This window comes from Tamandua tetradactyla, chromosome 26 (assembly GCF_023851605.1).
Source record: "Tamandua tetradactyla isolate mTamTet1 chromosome 26, mTamTet1.pri, whole genome shotgun sequence".
Taxonomy (NCBI): Eukaryota; Metazoa; Chordata; class Mammalia; order Pilosa; family Myrmecophagidae; genus Tamandua; species Tamandua tetradactyla.
This window is the reverse complement of record NC_135352.1, coordinates 31269549-31296955: the sequence shown is the minus strand read 5'-3', so window position 1 is coordinate 31296955 and position 27407 is coordinate 31269549. Positions and strand designations below refer to the sequence as shown.

Here is a 27407-nt window from a genome sequence, read left to right as displayed (position 1 = left end):
TTGCTGGATATAGGAGTCTTAATTGGCAGTTTTTCTCTTTTAGTAACTTAAATATATCATCCCACTCTCTTCTAGCTTCCATGGTTTCTGCTGAGAAATCTACACAGTGTCTTATTGGGTTTCCTTTGTATGTGATGGATTGCTTCTCTCTCGCTGCTTTCAAGATCCTCTCTTTTTCTTTGACCTCTGACATTCTAACTAATAAGTGTCTTGGGGAACACCTATTTGGGTCTAATCTCTTTGGGGTGTGCTGCACTTCTTGGATCTGTAGTTTTAGGTCTTTCATAAGAGTTGGGAAATTTTCAGTGATAATTTCTTCTATTAGTTTTTCTCCTCCTTTTCCCTTCTCTTCTCCTTCTGGGACACCCACAACACGTATATTTGTGCGGTTCATATTGTCCTTGAGTTCCCTGATACCCTGTTCAAATTTTTCCATTCTTTTCCGGATAGTTTCTGTTTGTTTTTGGAATTCAGATGTTCCATCCTCCAAATCACTAATTCTATCTTCTGTCTCTTTAAATCTATCATTGTAGGTGTCCATTGTTTTATCCATCTTTTCTACTTTATCCTTCACTTCCATAAGCTCTGTGATTTGTTTTTTCAGTTTTTCTATTTCTTCTTTTTGATCAGCCCATGTCTTCTTCATGTCCTCCCTCAATTTATCGATTTCGTTTTTGAAGGGGTTTTCCATTTCTTTTCGTATATTCAGCATTAGTTGTTTCAGCTCATGTATCTCATTTGAACTGTTGGTTTGTTCCTTTGACTGGGCCATATTTTCAATTTTCTGAGCGTGATCCGTTATCTTCTGCTGGCGTCTGCGCATTTAGTCAGATTTCCCTGAGTGTTGGACCCCACAGGTTGAAAGATTTTTCTGTGAAATCTCTGGGTTCTGTTTTTCTTATCCTGCCCAGTAGGTGGCGCTCGTGGCACACGTTTGTCTACGGGATCCACCAGTAAAAGTTGCTGTGGGTCCTTTAATTCTGGAAGACTCTCGCCGTAGGGGAGGTTCGGCAGCCGAAGCGTCTTGGAAGAGTGCCAGCTGGCCCAGGGGTCCGAATGCGGGGAGGGTCACCAGCCGCCGCAGCACGGGAGAGCACCCAACCGAATTTCCTAGTTGGCCCGGGGCGCTAAGCATGGCGGAAGGGTGCCAGCTGTCGCAGCCCGGGAGAGTGCACTGTTCCCAGCCGGACCGGGGAGTCATGTGTTGGAAGGGACCCCCTGGTCACCATTCTCCGCAGTCTGGGGATTTCCGACCCAACTCTCTCGGTTGGTCCGGGGGGCCTCGCATGGTGGGGGCGCCAGCCGCCACGGCCCAAGGGGACCACCTGCCCAATTCTGCCAGCTGGCCTGGGAAGGAGGAAGGGAGGGACTCCGGCCGCTTGCCGTCCCGCCCAGGAAATCCCACGCCCCTCGGTGATCTCACCGGAGCTGGTTCTCCCAGACAGTCAGCCGTTCCAGGATGGGGTACGCCATCCCTTTGATCTCCGTCGTGGCTCCGGGAGCTGCTCTGTATTGTCTCCACTCTCCCAGTAGCTGTTCTGGAGGAGGAAAGGTGAGGGTGGCAAGGCTGTCGAGGCTGGTGGCAGAGGAGCCGGTGAAGGCGGAAGAGGGCACCGTGGTGGTTGGAGAGCCGCCGGAGCAGTAGGGGGAAGAGGGGCGTGGGCGCCGCGCGGCGGGCCGGCAGACAAAGAGGGGAGAGGAGGGCGGGCGGGTCGGCTGCTGTGGGGCGTGGGCGCCACGCGGCAGGCAGGTGGACAAAGAGGGGAGAGGAGGGCCGGCGGACAAAGAGGGGAGAGGAGGGCGGGCGGGTCGGCTGCTCGTGTTTTGCATAATTTTAATCTTTTAAAATTTATTAAGTCTTGTTTTATGACCCAGATTGTAGTCTGTCCTTGAGCATGATCCGTGAGCATTTGAGAAAAATTTATAACCTGCTGTTGAGGGGTGTAATGTTCTGTAACTGTCTGTTAAGCCTAGTTCATTTATCATATTCAAAATCTCTGTTTCCTTATTGGTCCTCTGTCTAGATGTTCTATCCATTGATTAGAGTGGGGAATTAGCATTTCCACCTGTTGTTGTAGAGGTGTCTACTTCTCTCTTCGTGTGTCAGTATTTGCCTCATGTATTTTGGAGCACTTTGACTCAATGCATAAATATATATTTATATTGTTGTGTCTTCTTGTTGGATTGTTCCTTTTATTAATACATAGTGTCTTTCTCTGTCTCTTTTAATTGTTTTGTATTTGATGTCTAATGTGTCTGATATGGGTATGCTACCCCTGTTCTTTTCTGGCTATGGTTTGCATGAAATGTTTTTTCCCAACCTTGCACTTTCAACCTATTTTTGTCCGTGGGTCTAAAGTGAGTCCCCTGTAGACAGCATATAGATGAGTCCGGTTTTTTTATCCATTCTGCCAGTCTATGCCATTTGATTGGGGAGTTTAATCCACTAAAATTTAATTTTATTACTGTAAGGACAGTACGTTCTTCTGTACTATTTTAAGTCCAAAGTTCTATTTGTACTTTATATGTCATATCTTTTTTTGTTTTCTCTTTTTACCTTTACTAATATACTTCATTTCTATATTTTTCACCAGGCCTCTCTCTCCTGTATTTTCCTATCTGTCTGTGATGCTCCCTTTAGTATTTCTTGGAGAGCTGATCACTTAGACACAAATTCTCTCAGTGACTGCTGGTCTGGTAATATTTTAATCTCTGCCTCATTTTTGAAGGACAGCTTTGTTGGGTATAGAATTCTTAGTTAGCAGTTTTTGTCTTTCAGAATCTTGAATATCTCATACCACTGCCTCCATGGTTTCTGCTGAGAAATCCACACATAGTCTTAATGAGTTCCCTTGTATGTGATGGATTTCTTTTCTCTTGCTGCTTTCAAAATTCTCTCTCTGTCTTTGACATTGGGCAGTCTGATTATTAAGTGTCTTGGAGTATGTCTATTTGGATCTGTTCTGTTTGGGGTATGCTGCACTTCTTGGGTTTGTAATTTTATGTCTTTCATAAGAGATGGGAAATTTTCAGTGATGATTTCTTCCACTACTCTTTCTCTTCACCTTTGAGATGCCCAAAATGCATATATTCATGTACTTCATGCTGTCATTCAGTTACCTGAGACCCTGTTCATATTTTTCCAGTCGTTTCCCTATATTTTCTTTTGTTTGTCTGATTTCAGATGTCCTGTCCTCTAGTTCATGAATCTTTCTTCTGCCCCTTTAATCTACTGATGTAGGTTTACAGTTTTTTTTTCATCTTTTCTATTGTGCCTTCATTCCCATAAGTTCTGCAATTTGTTTTTTCAAACTTTTGAGTTCTTCTTTATGTTCACCCAATGTCCTTTTTATATCCTCCATCAATTCATTGATTTGAATTTTGATGAGATTTTGCATGTCTGTTCAAGCATCCTGAATTAGTTGTTTTGACTCCTGTATCTCACTTGAAGTGTTTGTCTGTTCCTTTAACTGACCATATCTTCAATTTTCCTAGTATGACTTGTTGTCTTTTGCTGGCATTTGATTTCCTTATAGTTTATTCTGGAGATTCTTTTCACTCTTTTTCCTCGGATTTTCTTGCTGGGTGGCTGTGTTGTGCATCTTTTCTTTGACATTCAGTTCAACTTATTCTAGATCTATAGCATAGGTCCTGTTTGATCAGAATTTTGCAGTTCTTATTTTTCTATTTCTTTTTCCTACCTATATGGAGCCTGTATTTGAGGAGTGTCTTCTCAGATATTATTGACCCCAGTCAGATTTTCCCAAACCAGACAGGACCACATCTTAGGAGGAGAGAGTAGCTATGATCAGTTTAACTTGAGAGTGGGACCCAGCACGTTGTAAGACTTTCCTATGAAGCCTCTAGAGTCTGTGCTTTTCTGATCCTATCCAGAAGATAATGCTTGTCTACCCATAGCTTACCATCAGGTAAAGTGATATGATGCCTTTAATTTCAGAAGACTCTCCCTTGCAGAAGTGTGGTTGAGACTGAGGCTGCAGTAGTAGATGGGCATTGATTTCTAGCCCTGAGGCCTGAAGTCTATGAAGGAGGGCCTGCACTTGAGCTGGGCCCCACCTCCACTTTTCTTGGGGAAAATATGCCTTTTGCCCTTTAGGGAAATAACCCCTTTCACCTGACTAGTTACTTTGTTCTGGACATGCCTTACTTCTGCCCTCGCCTAGGGCAGTGCTGGAGCCTGAGACTGCTTACAGTTCTATCCAGTGAGCCATTAAGAAGTGAAAAACAAGCAAAAAGCCTTTTCAGAGTCAGAACACCACTCCCCAGGTTTGCCAATCAAAAGCTTGATTTGGTATGTGGTTCTATGTATCTCCAGGCTCTATGTGCTCCCTTTTCTTGGGGTCCAGCCCTTTTCCAGTATTTTGTACTGTCCAGCTCAAGAAGTCTCTGGATTTGTTTTTTGTTTTTTTTCTTTTTTTTTCAATCAGCCCTGCCCCTTCTCTGCTGGGCTGAAAACTCCTGGTTCCTTAAGTGCTTATTCCAGGTTTATCTGTGCTGGGGGCCTGTTTTCAGTAGTCAGAATTTGTTAATTGATTCTACAGGTGGAACTTGATGGAGCTAAGCCCTTGTTATTTATACAGTCTGTTTCCTTTTCCCTTGGGGAACCTGCCTGCCATGTCCATGGGGAAGGGGTGCCAGCCTCCATAGTTTGGGAGACTTATAGTTCTGTGTGGAATATTAGCTATTCCACCCATTCCAGACTGGTGCATGCTGTGTACAATCACTGTCCGCCCGCAATTGTTCTGTACCATTCCTGGCTATTTACTAGGTGCTCTAGAGGATGAACTAAATTCTACAACTCACTATGCCACCTTCTTGCCCCTTTTTGTGTGCTGTTTTAAATAGTATGTTGTAAATTTATTTGCTAATTCTTTATTGGATGTAAAGCTTGCAAATGATTTTGTATAGTCTTTCCCTTCCTGACAACCTTGCTAAAATCTCTTGTTAATTCTAATGGTTTACCTTTATATTTGAATATGTATAAACTGCCATGACATTTCTTGATAGGGACAATTTCATTTCTTTATAATATTTCTACTAGTTTTTTTAATTTTTTGTCTTACTAGATGGTCTAGAACTCATTGCAAATGGTATTCACAGACTTAAAATGTGGTCATAAAAAGAATATTTTCAATGTTTCCCTATTTTGTATCATACTGTTCTTTTTCAGCTTCCTTCTATTCTTAGTTTTAAAGATTCTTTATGTTTAATGGATGCTTAGCTGTATCACAGGCTTCTGTTCAGATTCAGTGAGATTATTATATTATTTTTCTCTTTAAACTGTGAATGTGGCCAGTTAATACATTTTCTAATGTTAAATAAAATGTGTTATATCTATCCTCATATTCTAGGTGTAGCTGCGTTAATAAATATTCCCAAAATGCCAGTGGCTAAATATATTAATTCCTACATGCCCAAAAGGTTTCCACAAAGGAAAACCTTCTTTGCATTTTAGTCATTACAGAACCTGAGCTGATGGGCCGCCATCACACATGCTTCTGCTTTCACCATAGTACAGGAACAGAGCCGCTAAAGGTCTTTCTGTGGTAATAAAATGAACCTTCCCAGAAGTGGTTCATGTTACTTCTGCCCATCACCCTTTTCCCAGACTAGTTATGTGGGTTTTTTCACTTTGTTAATGCTGTTAGAATGCAATATATCATAAATGGATTGGCTTTTACAAAAGGGATTATTAGGTTACAAATTTACAGTTCGAAGGCCATGAAAATGTCTAAATTAAGGCATCAACAAAAGAATACCTTTACTCAAGAAAGGCCGATCGCATCCAGAGTTTCTCTCTCAGCTTGGGAAAGCACATGGCTGATATTTCTTGGTCCTTTGCTCCCAGGTTTTGTTGCTTTCAGCTTCTAATTCCAGTGGCTTTCTATGTCAGCTCTCCAAGCATCTCCAAATGTCTGTGTTGAGGTGCCTGCTCTCTGAGCTCTTTCTATATCCGTGAGGTCTTTTAAGGGCTCCAGCAAACTAATTAAGGCACAGCTTGAATGGACAGGGACACATCTCCATGGAAATAATCTATACAAATAATCTGTACAATGGGTCTGCCCCACAATATTGTATTAGGATTAAGAGAACATGGCTTTTCTGGGTACATAACAGTTTCAAACCAGCACAAGGTTAGAGAAATGAAATTCTGCCATGCTCCTAAGAGGAGTGGGGACCTGATATAAGTGAACATTAGCAGTGACTACTGCAATGGCATTTTTCAAATAACTCCACTTTGTTATAAGAATTATATTCTCAAACATTACTGGATTTGGTTCACCAATTTTTATTGAGGAACTCTGCATCTACATTCATGAGTGAAATTGATCTGATATTATCCTTCTTTGTACTGTCCTTGTCAGGTTTTGAAATCAGTATATTCTAACTTATTTAAATAATTTTGGGAGACTTTCTCTTTTTCTACATTCTAAATAGTTTGTATAGGATTGGAGATATTTATTTTTTGAATGTTTGGTAGAATTCAACTTGTAAACATGTCTATAGCTAGACTTTTATGGTGGGAACATTTTATAATATAGATTATGTTTCTTACAGGATTAACAATATTATTAAGATATTCTGTTCCTTCTCAAGTTAGTTTAATGTTATGTTTTAGGAATTTGTCCATTTCATCTGGATTCTTAAATTTATTGGCAAAAACTTTATCCATGTGTTTAGGGTATCTGTAGCATGTAAAACTATTTTTTAATCTTTAATATTTTTTGTTTTCTCTTTTACTGTTTTTATTCTGAATATTCACTAGAAGCTGGCAATTTTGTCTTTTTCAGAGAACTAATTTTTGGCTTTCTTGCTTCTCTCTTTTGAATTTTCATCTCATTATTTCTACTCAACATTATTACCTTCTTCATATTATCCTCTTAGCTTATTTTGTTGTTCTTTTACTAACTTCTTAAAATACAGGTTTGATTATTCTTCGTCTTTTTTCCTTGATCTTGTAAGTATTTAAGACTATAAACTTCCTTCTAGGCATTCTTTATCAATATTCCACAAGTTTTGTTATATAGTCTTTATTTTTGGTCATTCCTAAGTTTATCTGTTTGACTTAGAGCAGAAGCATAGCAGTTTTCTTTTTGCTAATAAGTTTTTAATTTTAAGATAATTTCAAACTTAAAGAAGGATGTAAGACTAGTACAAAGAACTTCCATGTACCCTTCCCAGATTTATCAGTTATAAGCATTCCTCTCTTCCTATCTGTTTGTATGTGTGGATATATAGTATGTGTATTTACGGATATATGCATATATTCATACATAGAATGAATTTATACAACGCATAAGTGAATTTATACAAAGTGAATTTATACAAAGCATAAGTGTACATATTTTTCAATTTATATATATATATATGCTATGTATGGTTTTTAAATTTCTTTTACTTAAGGTATCCAGGGAGTAAAATCTTCCAGTTTTTGTTTGGAAATTTTGTGTCATCTAAATTTTTTTTAACTAGAATTTTAGTCTGAGAAGTTTTGATTTTTTTTTCCTCTATGGATAATATATTATATCACTGTTATCTTGAATCCATTGTTTCTGCTGATCATTCATAAAGTATTCTAATTTTTGCTTCTATGAATTTAGTCTGTCTTTCTCTTTGGCTGCATTTTATATCTTTCTGTCTTGGGTATCATGCAGTGGTATGATTTGGATTTCTCTTTCTTAATCCTTCTAATTCGTTGGGCTTCTGAAATCAATGGATTGACACCTTTCCAATAGTTCTGGAAAATTGTTAGCCATCAGAATTTGAGCCATCAAATCTTCAAATATTGCCGCAGTCAACATCTCTCTCTTCCTGGTCTTACGGAACTACAATGTTGTTAGACCTTCTTTCTCAATCCTCAAAGATCCCTCATCCTTCTTTCATATTTTCATTGCCTTGTGTCTTGGGGATAAGTTTTAAAGTAAATTCTTCAGTTCTAAGTTCCAGGTCAGCTATTCTCTTTTCAGATAGGTCTAATCTGTTTTAAACTCATCAACTAAAATTTTCATTTCAGGTATTTCATATTTCATTTTAAGAATTCTCTTCTTGATATTTTTTCTTTCTGTCTTCATGATGCATTTTAAACATACTTGTTTTGTATTCTTTGGCTGAATATTCCAATCTGAACATTTTATGGGCCCAACTTTGCTGTTTGTTATTCCTACTGGATTTTGTTCCTGACGCTTTGTTTCCTCATATGATTTGTTTGTTGTTTTTTACTTTTTGCTTTGTGAGCAAATATATATGTCTTTTAGCCTGTGGTTATTCTTTGAAAACTAGTATAAACTAGTTTCTCCAGAATGAGTTTATTTTCTTTTGGAGCACTGCCAGTCTGGGTCTACCCTAAATTACATTTTTCTTGAGGTGTTCAGTCAGCCTCAAATTCTGCATTCATAGAAATTTAAGTGTGAGTATTGATGAAGTCTGGTTTATAATGATGAATTCCCAGATTTCCAACCTTATCCCCTGCTTAATTCCACGTTATGATATAGACGCTATTTCTAGCAGTCTTCAAGGTGAGTGATGATTTTTTAATTTTTCCTTCAGTTAGAAGTTTAGTCTTTTGGGGCCAGGTTCACAAATGAAGAGTTGTGATCCTGTTAGAATCCTCCTGTTATGTGAGCCTCGGACTTTTAGAGCTCCTGCTTCTAGATGCTATGAGAGCACAGATCTCAAGACCCAGTTGAGAGATATTTTCCCTAAGGTTTTCCTTATTTTTAGACTCCTATCTTCATTCAATCTTTGGTCTGAGTATTCTGAGTGATTATTTTCTTTCTTTTGCTTTTTTATTCCCCCTAGGCCCCAATGTTGTCTTAAAAGTGTCAATAACTTGCAGTTTTATAGTTACTTTAATTCAGCCAGTTTATATTAAAAATTTGGAAAGCCTCTAAATAAGACTAGAATCAAAAAGATTATTCTTACTGTACATACATAAGTGTATCTAGGGGTTGAATATTATGTATGTTGAGTATCTTAGTCTTGTAATTATGTTCTATTATTTGCTCCTTTATGTTTATGATATATGGAGACTCATTGTTTTCTTCCTTATGGTGAGAATATTGTAAATCTTAAAAACAACTTATAATTCAGAGGATAGTAATTTTTAGTATCTCTTCTTCGACTGTATATATATTCACCTTTTAAAATTGTGTTTCCCTCAGTGTTAAAACACTGAGGGAATTAGGTATTATTAGGTATTATTGTGCTGTCCATTTTTGAGTTTTTGTATCTAGTCCTGTTGCACAGTCTGTATCCCTTCAGCTCCAATTACCCATTATCTTACCCTGTTTCTACCTCCTGCTGGACTCTGTTACCAATGACATATTCCAAGTTTATTCCCGAATGCCGGTTCACATCAGTGGGACCATACAGTATTTGTCCTTTAGTTTTTGGCTAGACTCACTCAGCATAATGTTCTCTAGGTCCATCCATGTTATTACATGTTTCATAAGTTCATCCTGTCTTAAAGCTGCATAATATTCCATCGTATGTATATACCACAGTTTGTTTAGCCACTCGTCTGTTGATGGATATTTTGGCTGTTTCCATCTCTTTGCAATTGTAAATAACGCTGCTATAAACATTGGTGTGCAAATGTCCGTTTGTGTCTTTGCCCTTAAGTCCTTTGAGTAGATACCCAGCAATGGTATTGCTGGGTCATATGGCAATTCTATATTCAGCTTTTTGAGGAACCGCCAAACTGCCTTCCACAGTGGTTGCACCATTTGACATTCCCACCAACAGTGGATAAGTGTGCCTCTTTCTCCGCATCCTCTCCAGCACTTGTCATTATTTCTTTTCTCTAAATTAACATTCTATATCTTTTTCTGTTGTGTTGCTAGTTCCTCTAAACTGATGCAAATGTACTAAGAAACGATGATCATGCATCTATGTGATGATGTTGAGAATTACTGACTGCATATGTAGAATGGTATGATTTCTAAATGTTGTATTAGTTTCTTTTTTTCCCATTAATTAATAATAAATAAATAAATAAATAAATAAATAAATAAATAAATAAATAAATAAAATTGTATTTCCCAATTGTTTCCAAAGGCAACAGCATTAGAGCATCTTGGGGAGGTAATTAAAAATGCATTTTTCTGGGTCCCTCCTCAGACTGGATGAATCAGAATCTCTTACAGTGATACCTGTAATCTCCATTTTTAGAAAATAATGTTCTTTGTTCCCTTGCATCAAAAATTTGAAAATTGCATGCTGAACTTTGTTTTTAGAAATTTTTTTTGCTTTAAAATAAGTACCTACATGCTTCCTTTCTTTGTTACAGTTTTTCTAGGTTTCAGTTCTAATTTGTTTTGCTCTTTAAATAATCGTTAATACTATCGTGTTTGAAATAAAATATTTAAAAGTCATTTAAAGCACTAATAGGATTGCTTTAAATACTTATGACCTTTCCATTGTCCGTTTCTTTTATAGACACTGAGAATCTATAAAATTCTCTGTATCTATAAGAGTATAGATTCTCTGTATCTATATAAAAGGCTGATTTGGGCTTCTTTCTTTAGAGTGCCAAAAAAATATATCAATGTATTAATTAGTGTGTGTGCCCTCTACCATGGAAAGAATGCAAAAGTTGACATCTATGAAAGTAATGTCCCTTGAATGTTAAAAGCAAAATATCTGAGTCTATTAATTTGTGAAACACAAGGATCCAAGTCAACTTAGAAGCTTTTGGTAAATAAAGTAGCCTTGAGTTTCAATGCTAAATACAAATTTAGTGTTACATGGAATTTCTTCTTCATTTTTCATGTACTACATATGTTTACTATATAGCTATCTAGAGAGATTTTTCTAGGTTGAAGACTATTGGTTACAGGCACCATTAAAAGAGTATATTTTGCTTATTACATTTAGGAAAATTTGTTTACTAAATAAATGAAAATTCTGGTCAAATGTAATCATTTAAAATTTACCAAAATAATCCAAGTTAATAGCTAAAAATTTCTGTGATCTTTTAGAATAACTAAAAAGACAATGGAAAAATCAATTATTTCCTTTTTTTTCCTTTTCATTTTTCAAAAATAAATCAAGAGGCAAATAGCTACATTTATCCTTTATCAGTGGTCATATTATACTTGTATTTCATTGATTTCTATTTTATTCTAATTTCTTGTCTTAGCCTCTAATCCTATGTCACTCTGTTTTATTTGTTCCTTTGTTTTATTCTCATAACAAGCATTTTGATCAAGCTTTTTGACTTAAGAACATAACTAACAAATTCCCCAAATATAAGTTTTATGGCAGTCTTTTAAGACTTAATATTTGCGCCAATGACATAATAACTATTTCTCTGCAATTCCCTTTAGGCTAATCCATTTGCTATTTAATGCTCAGTAGTAGCAAATCATCCACATGAAGCAGGTGTTCTCTCACTGAGCATTCCATTGCTGGGTCAATTAGCTTATGATATTAAGAGGTCACCTGAGCATAATCACAACTGTTTTATGGTAGACCAAGTCCAGACGTCTCTAAAGGTAGTCGCACGTCATGGTACTAAGTACGCTTCAAATGATCTGTTTTGTAGAAATGTTAACATTGAAATTGTTTGTACTGGTGTTATTGATCATTAATGTATCATAGACAATATGACAGATGAACATGAAATTCCCAAATAAACCGCAGGATCATAATTCAGAAGGAAGCTCATAAACGAGCCACTGAAGATAGAAAGGAGTGAAGGACAAAACTCTATTTTTACTTCTCATTGTCTCCAGGGTGTTCACTTACAAACAGATTCCATCTTTTCTAAGTTCCTTTGACTCAAATCTTCTCTTCACTTTTAGGGACTATATTAGGTGAACTCGTTATTGTATTCCCTGTTGTATTAGCTAAGCTTTTCCTTCAGTAATGCAATTTATTTTTATCTTGAAATTAGTAGCAGCTTTATGACTTTTGACAACTTCATATCACCTTCAAACTCTCATCCTTACACTCACCTTTCGATACATAATGTTCAAATTCAAACTATATTCTTTTTTAAAATACCAATTAAATTTAGAGGTGATATTAAGGTAAAAATGAAAGTAGAAAACACTAGAGCTTTACTTAATAATGTTATCATCAATCTCTCGGCCTGGGTATCAACTTGCAGGGAGACATACCCCTAACACGCTCTGTCTAATGTGTTCAGTGACTCAATTCCCTTGAATGGGTCTGAGGTAGCCCTATGAAGTACCAGCTTCTGTCATACATTGAATCTCGTCAGACTGAGGCTTCAGTACACTAAGAAGTTGAGTCTTATTTGGGCATATTTTTAGCTTTCGTTAAATTAGGTGCTGTCTGCAGAATCAAGGTGATGGATTTTTTTCCTTGAAGTTTATAGAACATGGAACTTGAATCTCGAGTAAAAATGTGACAGAGAGGAAAAAAAAAAAAAAATAACAGGTCGAATTACCAGTATTACTGGTGATTTCATAAAGTTCTTAAAATTTTTCCTATTTAACTCATAAAGCTTGACATACAGAATCCAGGTGATCTAAGCAATATAAGTTTCAGATACAAGTGGAAAATTATGACACTTTCTCCCAAAATGGTCTTCGGGGTGAATGGAATCTCCTCAGGAACTACTTCCCAAATCAATCCAGCCTGTCTATAAAAACACGTTTAAATTGTCCTCTCTGAGCCTGCCGCTAACAGTTGTACTCCTGCATTATGTATGAGTCTTTGCTTTGTTGCATGAACAAACTGCCCTGTGTTCCATTAGTGATTTTCAATTTCATGCTAAGCTTTGCAATTTATTAGTGTTATTTAGGCTAATGTACTATTATTTTGCATATTTTATATCATTCATTATTCGTGCAATGTGATATTTAAGTATTGGGGATCAATAAGTCTCCTACATTGTTTATAAGTGTGTATGATTAAAGACTAAGCCAGCCGAATATCTTGCAGCATTGACTTTGTTACCGGAGGTATTGTCTATGAAATGGATCCTGTTCTTTTGTTTACAAAACTCAGGACTATTTTTTATTAAGCGACATTTTTCAGCTATTTGAACACCAGTATTTGAGCAGATGAATTGAAGTTAGTGAGCAATGAGATATCCTTTGCATTTGAATCGTGAAATGCTAATGAAGGGAGTAGGAGAATTTGGTCCAAATTTTGTTATAATCTGGGAATCCATAGATCACATATACTTAATTTTTCACACTGATTCATTACTATGGTGTTTGTTTGAAATGTTGGGATGTAAACTCTAAAGAAAAATCTCTAGTTCTTAGTCTAAAGTGTTAGTGAATGGAAAAGAAGATATGCTTCATATGCCTGATTTTCTACCTATCCATTTATCTCTCTGTCCATCTGTCTATCTATCTATCTGTCTAATTTTGAACTTCAATATATAAACATAAAATTGAGTGTTTTAGCAATCTTTCCTGTCTGGCACACTGCACCGGCCAGCCCTCTCTGATGAGTGTGTGTATGGGTTCATAGATGGGTTGTGAAATCTGCATTTGCCTAGATTTTAGACTAACAGATTGGCAAGACTGGCCTGGATTCATATATTTATTAATGCTCTATCTCTTAAAACAGAACCTGCGTCAGCAATAAATTTAGTTGGTCCCATGTAAGGGTAAATCATTCCCTCAATGTAGCGCAAAGATATATTATTCACTACTACAAATTACTTCCCATGCTCCCAACCCCTATGTGAACTGGAAGAGGGAAATGTGTCAGGGCAGGATTATTTAGTGGCTTGAGCTTGTTGTTCTGTCCTGTTGACATCTTACACTTCTGCTCCATTTTCTTACAGATTTCCAGAGTCTGGTTATTCCTCCTTTTATTAACTTTTTACTGCTGTTACTGAAAAGTCCTTGGAAATGTCCTATTTTATATGCATGCCACCTTCTTCAGTGTCTTGTTCATTTTTAGGTATTTGAAGTCTTCTTCCTTCATTATTTTCCTAGAATATTTCAATTTCTCTTTCTGGTTGCTCTTGCTGCTTTCCTGGCTGCATGGTTTTCTTTGAAGAGGTTTTAAATGCTTTTACATTTTATTTTCCAAAATGCCTCTGTTACTTGGAGTTTGTCAGTAAATAATAAAACATAAACAAATGCGGAAAATGTTTTAAAATTTTAGATGCCATGTCATATTAACTTTTTAAAATCCAGCTTTGGAAGGTTATAGAATAGTGCTAAGAATTTAGTGTTGCCTATTAGCGATTGAGAGAGAAAACTTCTAGGAAAAAAAAGCTAGTTTGTTTACTAGAATACTTAATGTCTTTGTAAGGTTGTCTTCAAAGTAGAATATTATCAAATAAATCTGATTTTCCCATTGACTCAACTTAAAGATTTAGTGTAGCTTTCCTTTGAGTTATTTTGGCCCAGTTTTTGAAGAGTATTTATATAACAGAACTACGTTTCCTGGGCCTGTGTGGACTCGCTTTGCTTCTTCTCTTTAATAGAGGAATTGTTCTCATTCTTTAAATTTTAGCGCTGGTCAATCCATTCTTCGAACAAATATTTATTGACAGATCACTCTGTGCTAGACTCTGGGCTAAGTGCTGGGCATAATGAGAAATGCCACTAAGGTCTGCGCTCTGAATCCTGGGCTTGGAGCCCAGGAATCTGCATTATAACCACCCCTACTGGTGACTCCAGTATCACAGTGCACAAACCACGCTTCAAGAAACGTTATTAAAGAGTAAAAATGAATTTATATATGCAACTGGCAATGTGTGGGCTCTGAAATTGAGCCATCAAAGAGAAAATCACTGTGTGAGCCCAAATGACAGCTAAAACCATAAATAAATTTTGAACAGTGCAGCAGAAATCAGGGATGCCCTCCGTTCCCGGGCCCCGCACCCCAGGGCGCAGTGACATGGGGTTGCCGTGTCCATGCCACCCACGGGCACGCGGTGCTGCTCCCAGAGTGCCAGCAGCTGGAAGCTTAACTGCTTCCCCTGGAGGAATTCCATGGCCCCTGAATTTCCAAATATGTGTATATATTTGATATGAAAATCCTGTCCATATGGAAAACACGGTAGCGGGGAATACAAGTGAATTAGTAATTTCACAGCTTTACATATGAAAACCTTTAGCATTAGGGTAATTTCTACTGGTTGAATTTAGAAAAGAAAAGAGGGAATCTGCCTTGTTAATGAGGTTCAATAGCTTTTTTTCAGCAAAAATAGACATGGGCCATAGACGAGGGCTAAGAGATAGCAATTTAATCTGAATAGATCTCATCTGTCCTGCTTTTCCTTCAAGCTGTCTTCAATCCCACCCTGCTTATGGGCTTTAGGTGACCCTTATTCTCTCTTAGAAAAGTCTTAAGTCCAATTGGTTGCCAGCGTCATGGCATTTAGTTTGTATCGTTCCCTTTTCCTTGGGGTGAATTCATCATGAGAGTCAATTAGAACATATACTTAAATATAAGTATTATATATAGAAATTATATATATATTAAGTATGTATGCATATGTGTTATACATATAAATTATATATATTAAGTACTTATATATATTTAAGTATATATCCTAAACAACGCAAATGATGAATTCACCCTTAGAAATGTGTATATACATACGCGTATTTGTTTTGACCACATCCTATTTTCCCCATTGGGGAAAAAGGCATCCCCACCCTAATTGGTAGAGATGGTGAACTCAGGGCTCATGCCACTGGAAAGATATGCGTGGTGGCGGCTTATTCGTCACATGTACCCGCGGCCCAGGATACCATCTGCGGGAGCAGTGCAATGGGGGCACCTGTGGGAGATACACCTCGCTGGCCCAGAGGGGAGGTGCGCCCTGGTCCCCAGGGGAGGCTGTGCTTGGTTTGTTTGGATAATTCGCAGGCTGGCAGGGGGTTGGGGTCTGGGAGACTGAGGACCAGATGGAGCTGAGAGGAGAAGAGGTGTGGGGGGCTCCTGGCCCCTTGGGCACAGGGCATATCTGGCGAGCGCAGGGGACCTCCTGGTTAGGCCACAGGACTGGTGAGGCTCAAAGCTGTCAGGGCCACATGTAAAATGATACATTTTACAGCAAAATATTCTATGAGCATATTAGATAAAACATATTTATATATAAATAAGAGGATAGGTATTTATAGATATAGATATGCTGATTATATATTTTATATGAGGTATGATATATAATATATATATATTTTTAAATAGATGTGCTGATACACTTGCACACTATGCATGTGTGTGTGTGTGTGTTTAACGTGTAATATTGACTAGGGCTATTAACTTTCAGAGATTAAAAATTTAGAGACCTATAGAGGATTTCTTTCAGTAACTTTTCAGAATTAAACTTGAAAGAAATCTCACATTAGGCTCGAATTTTTTAACTCAAAAAGTTCTATTTGCCTATATGTGTAATGAAACTGCCCCTTCTTTTCAAGACAGAAAAGACCAAATTACAGTTTCAGTCCAGTTTATAAAATTAATATATTTGAAAATAGGCTCAGTTGTTACAGTTATTTTACAAGCATTATTATTATTAATGGATACAGAAAATTTTATGGAGTATATAAGTGCTTTTACACTGTGCAGTTTATCTCCTGTATTGCCAATAGACACGTCAGTACCTTCCTGTTTTGGGAAATCATGGCATTTATGTTCTTATGTTAAAATTGACGTGGATTAAGAAAGAATTACAAGTACCATATCTTCAGTGTCCTCCAAGGAGGCCCCAAAATTCACATCCGCATGCATGGGGCCTGTGAAGTGTGAACAATTAAGCTAGAGAATTTATAGGTCACTTAGCATCTGTTATTTTACAAATGAGAAAACAGAGACAGGATCTAAGATTGATGGTGATGAGGCAAGAAGTAGAATCAAAGACATTTAAATCTTATTGATAAGGCAGAACATAAACAAGGTTTTTGAGAAAAATTCACATTTCCCACATTAATGTTTTCACAGCTGGTCTCATTGTAGTACAGTGTGGAGGGGAATGGGGTACTCAGTGTACAACCGAGTTATTATTTATCCAAAATCAGAGCTCTGCTTGCCTGCACTGGTGGACATGAATGAATGCTGAGTGTTTTTATCATGACATGCATCCATCAATAAACCAGACATTTGGTTGGCATTCCTACCAAAGCTAGTACCAATACTTTAGAACTTCATTTATTACCAAGATTCTTCATCATAATGTGCAATCATATTTTTTAATTGGAAATCGTCAAATCCAAAAGAATAACTATTCAAGGAGGGAAAAAGTTGACGGACATAGGAATGTGCTTGCAGTTGAAAACAGGAAGGGTCAGCCCTGAATCTCCGAGACCAATTTTTTACATGGTTTGGAGGATCTGGAATGACCCAGGGGCCCTGAAAACGTCTCTATCCAGGAGGGTTGGTAGAGGGTAGGAGACTGAATTGTGCTTCCTGATGTCACAATTCCAAGAAATGGAATTATGAGTCAACCGGCTGGAATATACAGAGAAACCCACACCCCCAGGTATATAAACAGGAAATAACCATTTGGCACCAAAACATAGAGTTCACTCATAAGCTACAACATACAGCACTACACTCTGCCACACATCAGCTCCAGGAAGGGGTCTTCTAGGTAATTAAATCACCAGCGAAACGATCATGAGAAAAATGCTTAATATTTTATTCAAAAACTAGAGCGCGAACATGAGTCCTCTGATTCATGAATGGAAAAGAAATGAACATAATTAAAATAGCTCCTGTTTCGAACGATGAATAAACAATTCCTATCCTGTGAAAGATGTGCGTCCACAGATATCTCAGTTGGACTGTTCATTTCTTTTGTAGGTTGTGAGAGCATAACTAATGAAAATGTGCATAAGCGTGCATAAAATTATATTGTTGCCCCAATTGAAATATTTCCGTGGTGAGAAGTCATTTTCCTATTGTTGTCACAATAGTTGTCTTTAAAAAATATCTCTAGAGAGAATGATTAATTAGATTTCAATTATGCTGCAGGAAAAAAAAAAGTGCTTTACATGCTCACACACTAAAAAGCATTACAGTGTTTCTTTAATGTGTTTAAAAATTCAAAAATGTTTTTAAAAGCCACTTAAAAAGTCATAGCAAAAGCAAGCTAATGGAATATGGTGTCATCCTTCAAGTTGATGTATGTTGAGTTTCCCCGGGTCCTTTTGTATGACATTCCACAGACATTGTTGGAATTTTTTTTAATTATCTCTGAAAATTTGAAATACCCATTATGATCTGTTGACAGACACAAAGGATGATCTCTGTAGTTCTCCCATGACTTGAACAAAACACTGAAATAAACGATATTTTCCTTTAAGCGGAAAGTGGGTTGGCAAGACACAGCTGCTATTTTTGGCTTGCCTTCATACTGGAGACCGAATTATCCATCTCCTTCTCTTATCATTTCATTAGTGAAGTATGTATCCTCAAATTTAGTCCCCTTTCTCTCTTCTTCTCTTCTTTCTTTTTTTCTGTGACTTTTTCTCTCTTTCTCCTCTCTTCCCCCTCACATCCATCTCCAGTATGTTATTTCTTCCTTTCTAAATTATCTCTTTTGATCTTTAATTTTATTTTTACTTCTTTCCTCTCTCCTTTTGGTCCTAATTTTCATTTTCTCTTCATTCTCATTGACCCTTTCTTTGTGTGAGTAAAAATTGCAATTTTGGGCGGGCCGCGGTGGCTCAGCGGGCAAAGTGCTTGCCTGCTATGCCGGAGGACCTCGGTTCGATTCCCGGCCCCAGCCCATGTAACAAAAACGGAGAAACAGAATACAATAAAACAAGAAAATGTTTAAAAATGTTTCCCTTTCTTCCTTCCTTCCTTCCTTCTATCCTTCCTTCCTTCTCTCTGTCTTTCCTTTAAAAAAAAAAAAAAAAAAAAAATTGCAATTTTGTTTCTAACAGCTCTGATTGTACTGTGGTATCAATGTGGTTTGATTAACAAAAGACACAATTTTAAACAGCACAGAATAAATCATTTTATATGCTGTTAACAGAAGTTTGGTACATTTTTGTATCAAATATGTCTAGAAATAAATGTTGGTATTTACTTTATTTTCAGTTGCCACTTACTATATTTTTAAATGGATCTTATTTTTAAAAAGCTATATAGACTGCCTGCATTTTTCAAAACTTGTTTTCGAAGTTTAACAAAAATCCATACTTCTGTAGTGCAGAAAAACCTGCTCTATTGAAGTGTTTTAAAAAATGTTACCATAATTCTTATGCTGCAAATCATGTTACTGGAATAAAAAATTATTGCACGAATACATATATACTCCTAAAGTGATGAATTTAAGTGCATTGCTGCTGCTTTTGCAATACACAATTATATGCCCTATGTTTTAATTTTAATTATCAAATTCTCCTAAATATAATGGGTAAATATTTTCTGAGAAATTTTTCTAGTACCCTAATAAAGCCAATGATTTTGTGGAATGTTTTAAAGATATAAGCTAGGTTGCCTTTCCATTGGAATAGTTGCTAAGAAGACTGCTCTTTCAGTGTTCTCCTTTGCTCCACTCTACACATTCACAAGTTTTGAGTTTTCAAATTGCACTGCTGCTAGAGGAGCAGACGTTTCATCTCATATGGCCTGGTTGGCTGCTAGAGGAGAGGTAGACTGGATGAAGCCAGAATTAGGAGTGCTAACAGAAATGGGGCAAGTGACATTTTTAAGGAAGAGCCCACATTCTTCTGATGCCAGGGATCCATGGGCCACCGACCTAAACTTGTAAAACCCATGTGGCAGCCTCCTTCACCACCTCAAGGGCTGCCTTGTTCATGGTTTGGTGGCCTCAGTCTGAGTCCACTCCACTCTCACAGAGTCCCTCCTTTGACAAGCTACTGTAAGTGACTTTCTAACTCTCCCTAGGGAAAATCCACCTACTGCCCAAAGGCTCTAACTCACATTTACCTTCCTGTTCCTGGTCCACACCATCTAAACACCCACGGTACAAGCCATAGGACACGATGCGTTGCTACGGTTCACATCCCGGCGTCCAAGTTATCCAGTCTAGAATTAGACCACGGGCGGGTGGAATGGATGCCTCGCTAGGATAGCCTGAAGGGCGTGTTTGCACCCCAAGTAAAATAAAACAGTCCGGAAAGGCTGTCGTCATTCCAAGTGTGATTCCTTTAAAGTCTCCTTTTCCATGCTGTAGGATTTTCCCTGATATTCCAACAGGTAAGAATTGACTCAAACACATACACACAACACATCAGTCAAGGACAATAGTTTTCAAAAAGAACAGCAATTACATCCACATTAAGGACAAGGAGGTTTATCTAACTAAACCCAGTTTACTTAGTGAAACAAAAGTGCAATGCAAGGTCAGAACCCCTTTCATCATCCTCTGAATTGTAGATCTTAACCAGAGGCCTGAGTACCTAAAATATAAGGTCATCTTGACGGACACCTTCTACATAGGTCAAGAAGTGCTGGACTAAAGATTTAAAATCTCTGAGGCCATTTGCCTCGCCGTTGGGTAGGCTGTTAAACTCAGAGCCCCGGGTAGACTCTTTAACTCAGAACCCCACTCTTAATACCCAGGCACAGCTTTCCAGTGAACCAAGAGGAAAGTCAATTTCAAAGAATTAAAAGAAGCAGGAGACCACAGTTAGTCCTTGGGTTTCTCACATTAGAGAAAGTCTTGGCAAGCGGGAGTGCTGGATAAAGGCGGAGATAAATCAGTCAGAGTTGTGTGATGGAAAGAATAGAGGTCAGAATTACTAAGTTCTTTAATTCATTCATTTATTCACCAAACATTTATGACTAGGCATCCCCTAAGTAGTAGTTGCTAGTTTTGGTCCCTGACTCTACTCTTTGCCTGTGTGACCTTGAGTAAAACTGTGCTTTCAGAGTTCACTTTTCCCATTTGTAAAATGGGAAAACATTACCTGGCTTTCCTGTTTGTTACCTGGAGTTTCGTGGTGAGGTTCTAATAAGGTATTTGTGAAGGCATTTGTAATGCATCACCTTTTATATAAAATAAATGTAAGCTATTTGATTGCGATGGCTCCAATAGTTTTTTGCCCTTAAAAGAATCAGCTAATATCAGCATTAGAAGAAAATAGCTCAAAAGGATGGGAGTATTTATTTTAGCACTTCATATGTGCCAGAAAATTTTCATATGTATCATCTCATTTAATTCTCACAAAAATAGTATGAAGATGTTACCATCATCACCCCTACTGTAAAGGTGGCAATTTGACATTAAGTAACAACTTCTGGGTACCAAAGCCAGGCAATATGCAAATACCCCAAGAGTTGGGATTATGAAGCCATAGTAATTATTTAGCCAAGTGAAGACAGGAATATTTTGAAAACAGAAGGGAGTATGTAGATTATATATCTGGGCACTTTTTAGCATTTAGAAAAAATGAAATTTATGTGACCAACATTAAATCACTTTGATTGTTTGATCTTTAAGAGTTCTTGCCTGGTCTCTTATTAGAAATCTATCTCCAAGAACCAAGCAAATAGAGTTTTGAAAATGAATATCTAAGACTCTAAGAGCGTATTCCGATCAAAGCTCTTTGCTTTACATTAACTTAGTTAAACTTCTAAGTTGCCAAACTAGAATTATTCATGAAATTCTTGGAACTGTATTGGGGTATGTGTCGCTAAACCGTGTTCTATGAAAACATAAATGATCCGATAGCATTTGAAATCTAATCATAATTCATTTTAATGGCAATCTCTTGTTAATTTTGTTCATTATAACAGTGCAGTTGACTTTCTCAGCTCACTTTCACTCTTGCTGAAGAGATACTTATGACATTTAGTGTTTAATGCCATTAGCTTTTCTTTTTTAGTAAGGATGGGAATATTGTTCAGCAATTTTGGATTCTAACAGGAATCAATGCAGGATGTAGATGTATCTGTTAACTGTACACATGCTGAAAAGTATAGTTGTTAAGAAATACCGTAGCTGCGATCTAAAAGGGAGCTGCAATCATATTGGAAAAAAACAGTCCACGAGGGTTAAGAGGAGATTCTTTGGCAGATTGCTTTGCCCAGCATGCTGTAATATCTCTTTCCAAAGCATATTGGCAAACTACACTGAGCAGTCTTGATAAGAAAGATTTAATTAAAATGCTGTAAGCATAAGGTCTCTGCCTTCGTGCTATGGCAGATTTTGTCAAAAGAGTTTTATTACAAACCTAGCAGGATTTTTAAAATGTTTTATTCACTTCTAGCCATCCCACTGATTACTTTACGGTTGGAAGTAAAACACAACCAGTCGGTTCTTAATAAGGGCTTTTAAAAATCACAGCATGTTCTTCAGTCCCTCAGTACAGGATGAATGTGACATCGGGGACACAAATATCATTACCTTGATAAATTACTGACGGCATAATGATTATGGAAATTGTCATCGACTGATCATCAGTCACAATTTATTTCAAATCAATGTCTACAATTTGTAGCCTGGATGGAAGTTTTATCAAAACCCCCTCTGGTATAGTATAGCTCTTCCTAGCTAACTTACTCCTAAGAGCATTGCAGCTTTGTCATGCATCATCTGCTGTTCATGAATGGAACCACTCAATGATTCCATGGCCTCAAGCAATCCAAATTAGTCAGAGGAACATTGGGCTACCACACACTCATAGGCAAACTCGTTCAGAAAAGCAGTTTAATTTAAGAACCAGCAAATGTGCCAAACTACAGAATCCCTCCCTAGACACAGAGTTTCCCATTTTTTCCCTTTCCAATTGGCAATAAATGGTAATGTTTGACTTTACTATGCTGTTAAATTGCAAATAAATTGTTGCAGAATCATGACATAAAAGGCGTTTACATCTTTAAAACAATCTCTGTAACAGGAAACATCATTTGCATGCCTTTGTCTGAATCTTGGTTGTGTTTCATTATTCCTTTTCCAACACATTGAACGTTTCAAGTAAGTCTAGGTCATAGGGCCCAATGAATCAATCCCTGTGGTATCATTATGTAATATTTTTCTAATTTTTACGTTAGTCTTCATTTATTAAAGATCACATAATGGTCAATAGTAATGCTCACCAGGGAAGTTTTTGTTCTGAAAAGGCTGCCCTCACAGAGTAATGCTACAGTTTTAGATCACACTAGCTAGAGTGCAGATTGGATTTGAATAGATGTGAGACTGGATTTATTTTAAAAGACTGCCTTTTCTACCCATGCATCTTTATTAGGGAACCTAAATAATTTGTTGGCGCTGTACTTTGGTTGGGTTCAGCAAGGTGATATTGAGAAATACAACAGAAAAGAAACATATGAGCACTGAGTTCAGTTCTGTTTGGTGGGATAAACTTGATGTAAGATTCTTTTTTGGAGACAAAAAATAATACTTGCATAACTTGGCCAGTGGAGGTAGGCTGAGATAAAATGGATTGTTTGATCTTGTCATTGTGTTATTAGACACGGTTTGCTTTCTTTGTGTTTCGAATAAAGTTTGGAAGTAGTAACATCACTTCTTAATTTTATACTTTTCACAATCGTCTATGTGATCGGGCACTTAGCACGTGACTTCTGCCTCAAGTAAGGTGAGATTAATAGTCCAAATTTAAGAGTGGCATGTGTTTCTCTAACCCTATATAGCAATTCCCAAAAGCTCAACCCGAAGGTAACATCAAAACTGAGTATTAGTGATTTATCATGTATTAAGCATCGTTATGATTTTAGCACAGTACTAAAGGTCCCAAGTGCATTATTTTGTGTAATTCTTGCAAGAACCCTACTGCGATTTGTTTAGCCCCACTTTTCAAGTGAGAAAAGTGACTCATAACTGCCTGACTGCCTGGGGTCACAGTAAGAGGCATTGGGGCACATCAGTTTGACCTTAAGGTCCTCATTCTTTACGCTATGCAGGCTGCCTTGGAGCATGAATAATATTTAAGATATAAAATCTGTATAAGTCTTGGCTTTGGAATGTTTATGCATCTGGGATGCAAATCATACAAATAGTTGAGGTTTCTTCTTTCTAAGAAGGAAAGAAAGAAGGCAAGAAGGAAAAAAGGTAGAGGGAAGGAAAGAGAACAGAAAAGGGAAGAAGAAAAGAAAGAAAGGAGAAAGAAGGAAGGCAGGCTAGAAGGAGAAAGAAATTGAGATGGACAGAGAGAGAACGAAAAAAAAAAAAAAAAAAACATGCTCCCAGACATTGAGGAATTTACTCCAGATTTTTCCTTCCTTCTAAGGGACATGCATTTCTTCAGGGAACTCAGGATATTGAACTTACCTGTTCTGAGGGCTTTTATCATCCAGGCTCAGTCTGCTAAACCTCATTTGCTAAGTGCCCTTGCTCTTTAAGTGCCCCTCATCTTCCTAGCCAACCTCTTTTAGGACTCCACTATTGCCTTTGCCTACTAGTCTCTCTCCAATACCTGACAGTGCCCTTCACTTAGATGTTTCCTTTCCTTCCATTCTTATACATCCACATCTTATATATCCATGATAAGTGCTGAGTTATTTCCAGTAAATTTGTAAGTGACTTCACTGATGAGCTACGATTGCCCCTCCAGCTGAGACTTCCGTAATGACTTCTTAGTGTGGGAGGAGGTTCTGAAGTCACAATGCTGTCCTCTGTATGGTACAGGTGCTCTTCCTGGGCTTTCTCTGGTGCCATTATCTTGGGTCTAGAACTTCTGCTCTGTACATTCCAGAGCAAAGTGGCCTGCAGCTCCAAGGTCAGTCAGGAAGATGTCTTTGACTCCATCCACACCCGGGCAGAGGAGGTGCTGCCATATTGGTTACAGAGTTAGATAGACTTGGATTTCAGAACTAGTTCTGTTACTTACTAACTGTGTGACTTTAGGCAAGGTGACCCATTCAACAAATATCATTTGGGCACATGATCTGCACCAAATGATCTGGGGAGGCTTTAATGGTGATCAATGCAGACAAGTTCTCTAGCCCAATAGTGTTTGCTTCTAGTGGAGGTAGATGGATAGAGGCAAGTGCACAATTAAATAAATAAGATTATTTAGATACAAGTAGGTACAATTTTAAAAATCACAGGGTGACATCATGAATATGGGGAGGGAAAGGAAGCCACTGAATTCAGATTTGGTGGTCACAAATAACTTATTGGGGAGAAATGTTTGAGAATGACCAGAAGGAAACAGCCATGCAAATACCAGATTTTGAGTCAGGAAAGAGTAAAGGCAGAGGCTGAGGGGCAGAAAGTGGAGGACTGGGCAGGGAGTGGAGGACTGAAGGTAGGGGCTGAGGTCTGAGTGACAGGCCTTTTAAGTCTCGGGAAGAGGCTGGATTTTATTTAGGTGTGATGGGGAAGCTATCGACTGGATTGAAGGAGAAAAGGAACACAATCTGCTTTGTGTTAGAGAAGCATGACTATGTCCATTCTCAGGAGAATGGATGGACAGAGGGACAACCATGAACACACTGAACCAATTAGGCTGCTGTTAGCAGCACTCCCACTACAAGCCAGGCCACCATACTGAGAGCCAAAATGGACCCAATAATTCCTATTGCCTGGTACATTCAGCGACTTCAGAATACCTTAAGTAATGTTTTGTTTGAGGAAGATTATTTATATACATGCTTAAATAATTTAATTTTTGATATGCATTTTAATATGCAATGAATTAGGGTAAGATTTAGAGATATCACAGATTCAGCATGCCCAGATACTTCGGAAGATTTGTTGGCTTCGCTCTGTGCTTACGTATACTTTGGGAAGGTTATAAATAAATCTGGGGTGGAATCTTGGTAATTTTTGGTAATAAACCAGCTATTTCTAAATGGCATTGGTGATACAAATCAGATGCTGGGCTAACATTTTGTGTATCATCACCATTGTTCTATTGATTAATAGGTATTTATAGAGTGCCTCACCATCCATGATGCTGTGCTGAACACTGTAAGATTCACAAAGAAACACAAGATAGATTCCTACTCACGTGGATCTTGGAATCTCGTGGACAGCTCGGATACATTTATAGACCAGATCATCACACCTGGTACCTATGCTGGGCTCCAAGTCAGTGCTAAAGGATCTGCCTGAGTAAAGGCAGGGAACTGGGGCCAGCCCAGGGAAGCAACCCAGGCAGGGTGAACAACTTGAGCAAATAACAGGAAGAGACTAAACCATGGAGTCTTTACAAAGGTGATTGAGTCATCTGGAACAGAGAATTCACATGGGCAGCTACATTGTAAGGGAATAGTGGGAAATGAGGCAAGAAAAGAAAATTGGAACCAGATTGGAAAAGGGGCTTCGTGCCTGGCCAAGGAATGTGGGCTTTGTACTGTTGGTATTGGACGGCTCTGGAAGGCATTTAAGCAAGGGACTGACGTGCTGCAAAGTTATTTGGGAAGATTAATCCAGCAGCTGTGTGCAGGACAGGGAGGAGAGAGGAGTCAGGGAGCAGCTGCTGTAGGTGAGCTGAGGTGGAAGGGCACGTTGATTTTGTTGGGTCTGGGTTTTCAGAGTGAAATAACTTGACAGATTTATTTTTTAAATCCCCTCTTCTCTGCCTAAACCATATGAAGTATCAGGTGACGTGATCGGTTTTATCAAGAAGTATTCTCTTTACTTAAAATGAAAATGAATATTTCCACTCTAGGAAAATTATTTGCCCTTTTCTCCATTATTTTCTTGATCGGCTGTGGCAAACTAACTAAAAAATGACAGGGAACTAGCAAAAGAATAGGAAATTATTAAAACAAGTGACTGTTTTGCTAAGGAAATGTTTATTACTGTGGTTCTCATCATTATGAGTTAATTACAGGCTCTCAGTAAATATCCCATTGTGAACTCAGAGGTGCAATATGTTTTATTTGAAAAAGTGAAATAGTGATTTCCTTTCCAGCATTCAGTTACATTTCCTGCTATTTTAAGACTACTCTGTGGTACCAATATACTTTGACAACCAATTATCCCAGCATGTCTTTGCAGTGTATTTTAACTAGAATGCTTTTTAAAAATTCGAATTGCAAAGGCAGAGTTCTACCTTAATTGATCAGATACGTATCTAGAGTTGTCTGAACACCGTGTAATACCTGAATAACTGGTCAGGTTTACGTGGGTGGAAAACACCTGTTGGAATAAGACACTAAACTCCCTTTGAAGTTATAATTTACCACATTTCCCCAGACTTCGCTTTCTCCACCATCTTCACTCGTGAGGATGACATACAGTCCCCAAGTTTTGACCATGATAAAGAGTCAAATGTAGCCTGTACCATCTTTGATGATCTGAATTACGAAGGCCAGTTGCCATCTGATTGTTTTGAAAGAAATCAGTTACAGACCTCGCAAACCTGAAAATGTGCCCACATCATCTTACTCTGGCGAACTTCATTCGAAGAATGGCACGGTACAGGTTATGCAAGCAAAAGGTGACTTTACAAAGTAAGAATTCTCCATGTAAGTGCTGCCCTCACGCCTGTTAATTACAATTCATTGTTTAAAAGCTGACATCTGTGATTGATTCAGGCACAAGCCGT

At 37.8% G+C, this 27407-nt stretch overlaps 1 protein-coding gene across 7 annotated transcripts in view; it reads left to right on the top strand.

Moving 5' to 3' along the window:
* TENM3 (teneurin transmembrane protein 3) overlaps positions 1 to 27407 on the top strand; it is a 1405686-nt gene that overhangs the window by 422277 nt on the left and 956002 nt on the right. For 3 of the 7 annotated variants that reach the window (XM_077144570.1, XM_077144569.1, XM_077144562.1), the window contains exon 1: positions 24564 to 24674. The exons of 2 other annotated variants lie outside the window; for them this stretch is intronic. The gene's annotated coding sequence lies outside the window, so the exon portion shown is untranslated. Of the gene's footprint in view, positions 1 to 24563; positions 24675 to 27407 lie in introns of those variants that run through there. 2 more of the 7 variants (XM_077144564.1, XM_077144567.1) reach the window with 2 other exon arrangements.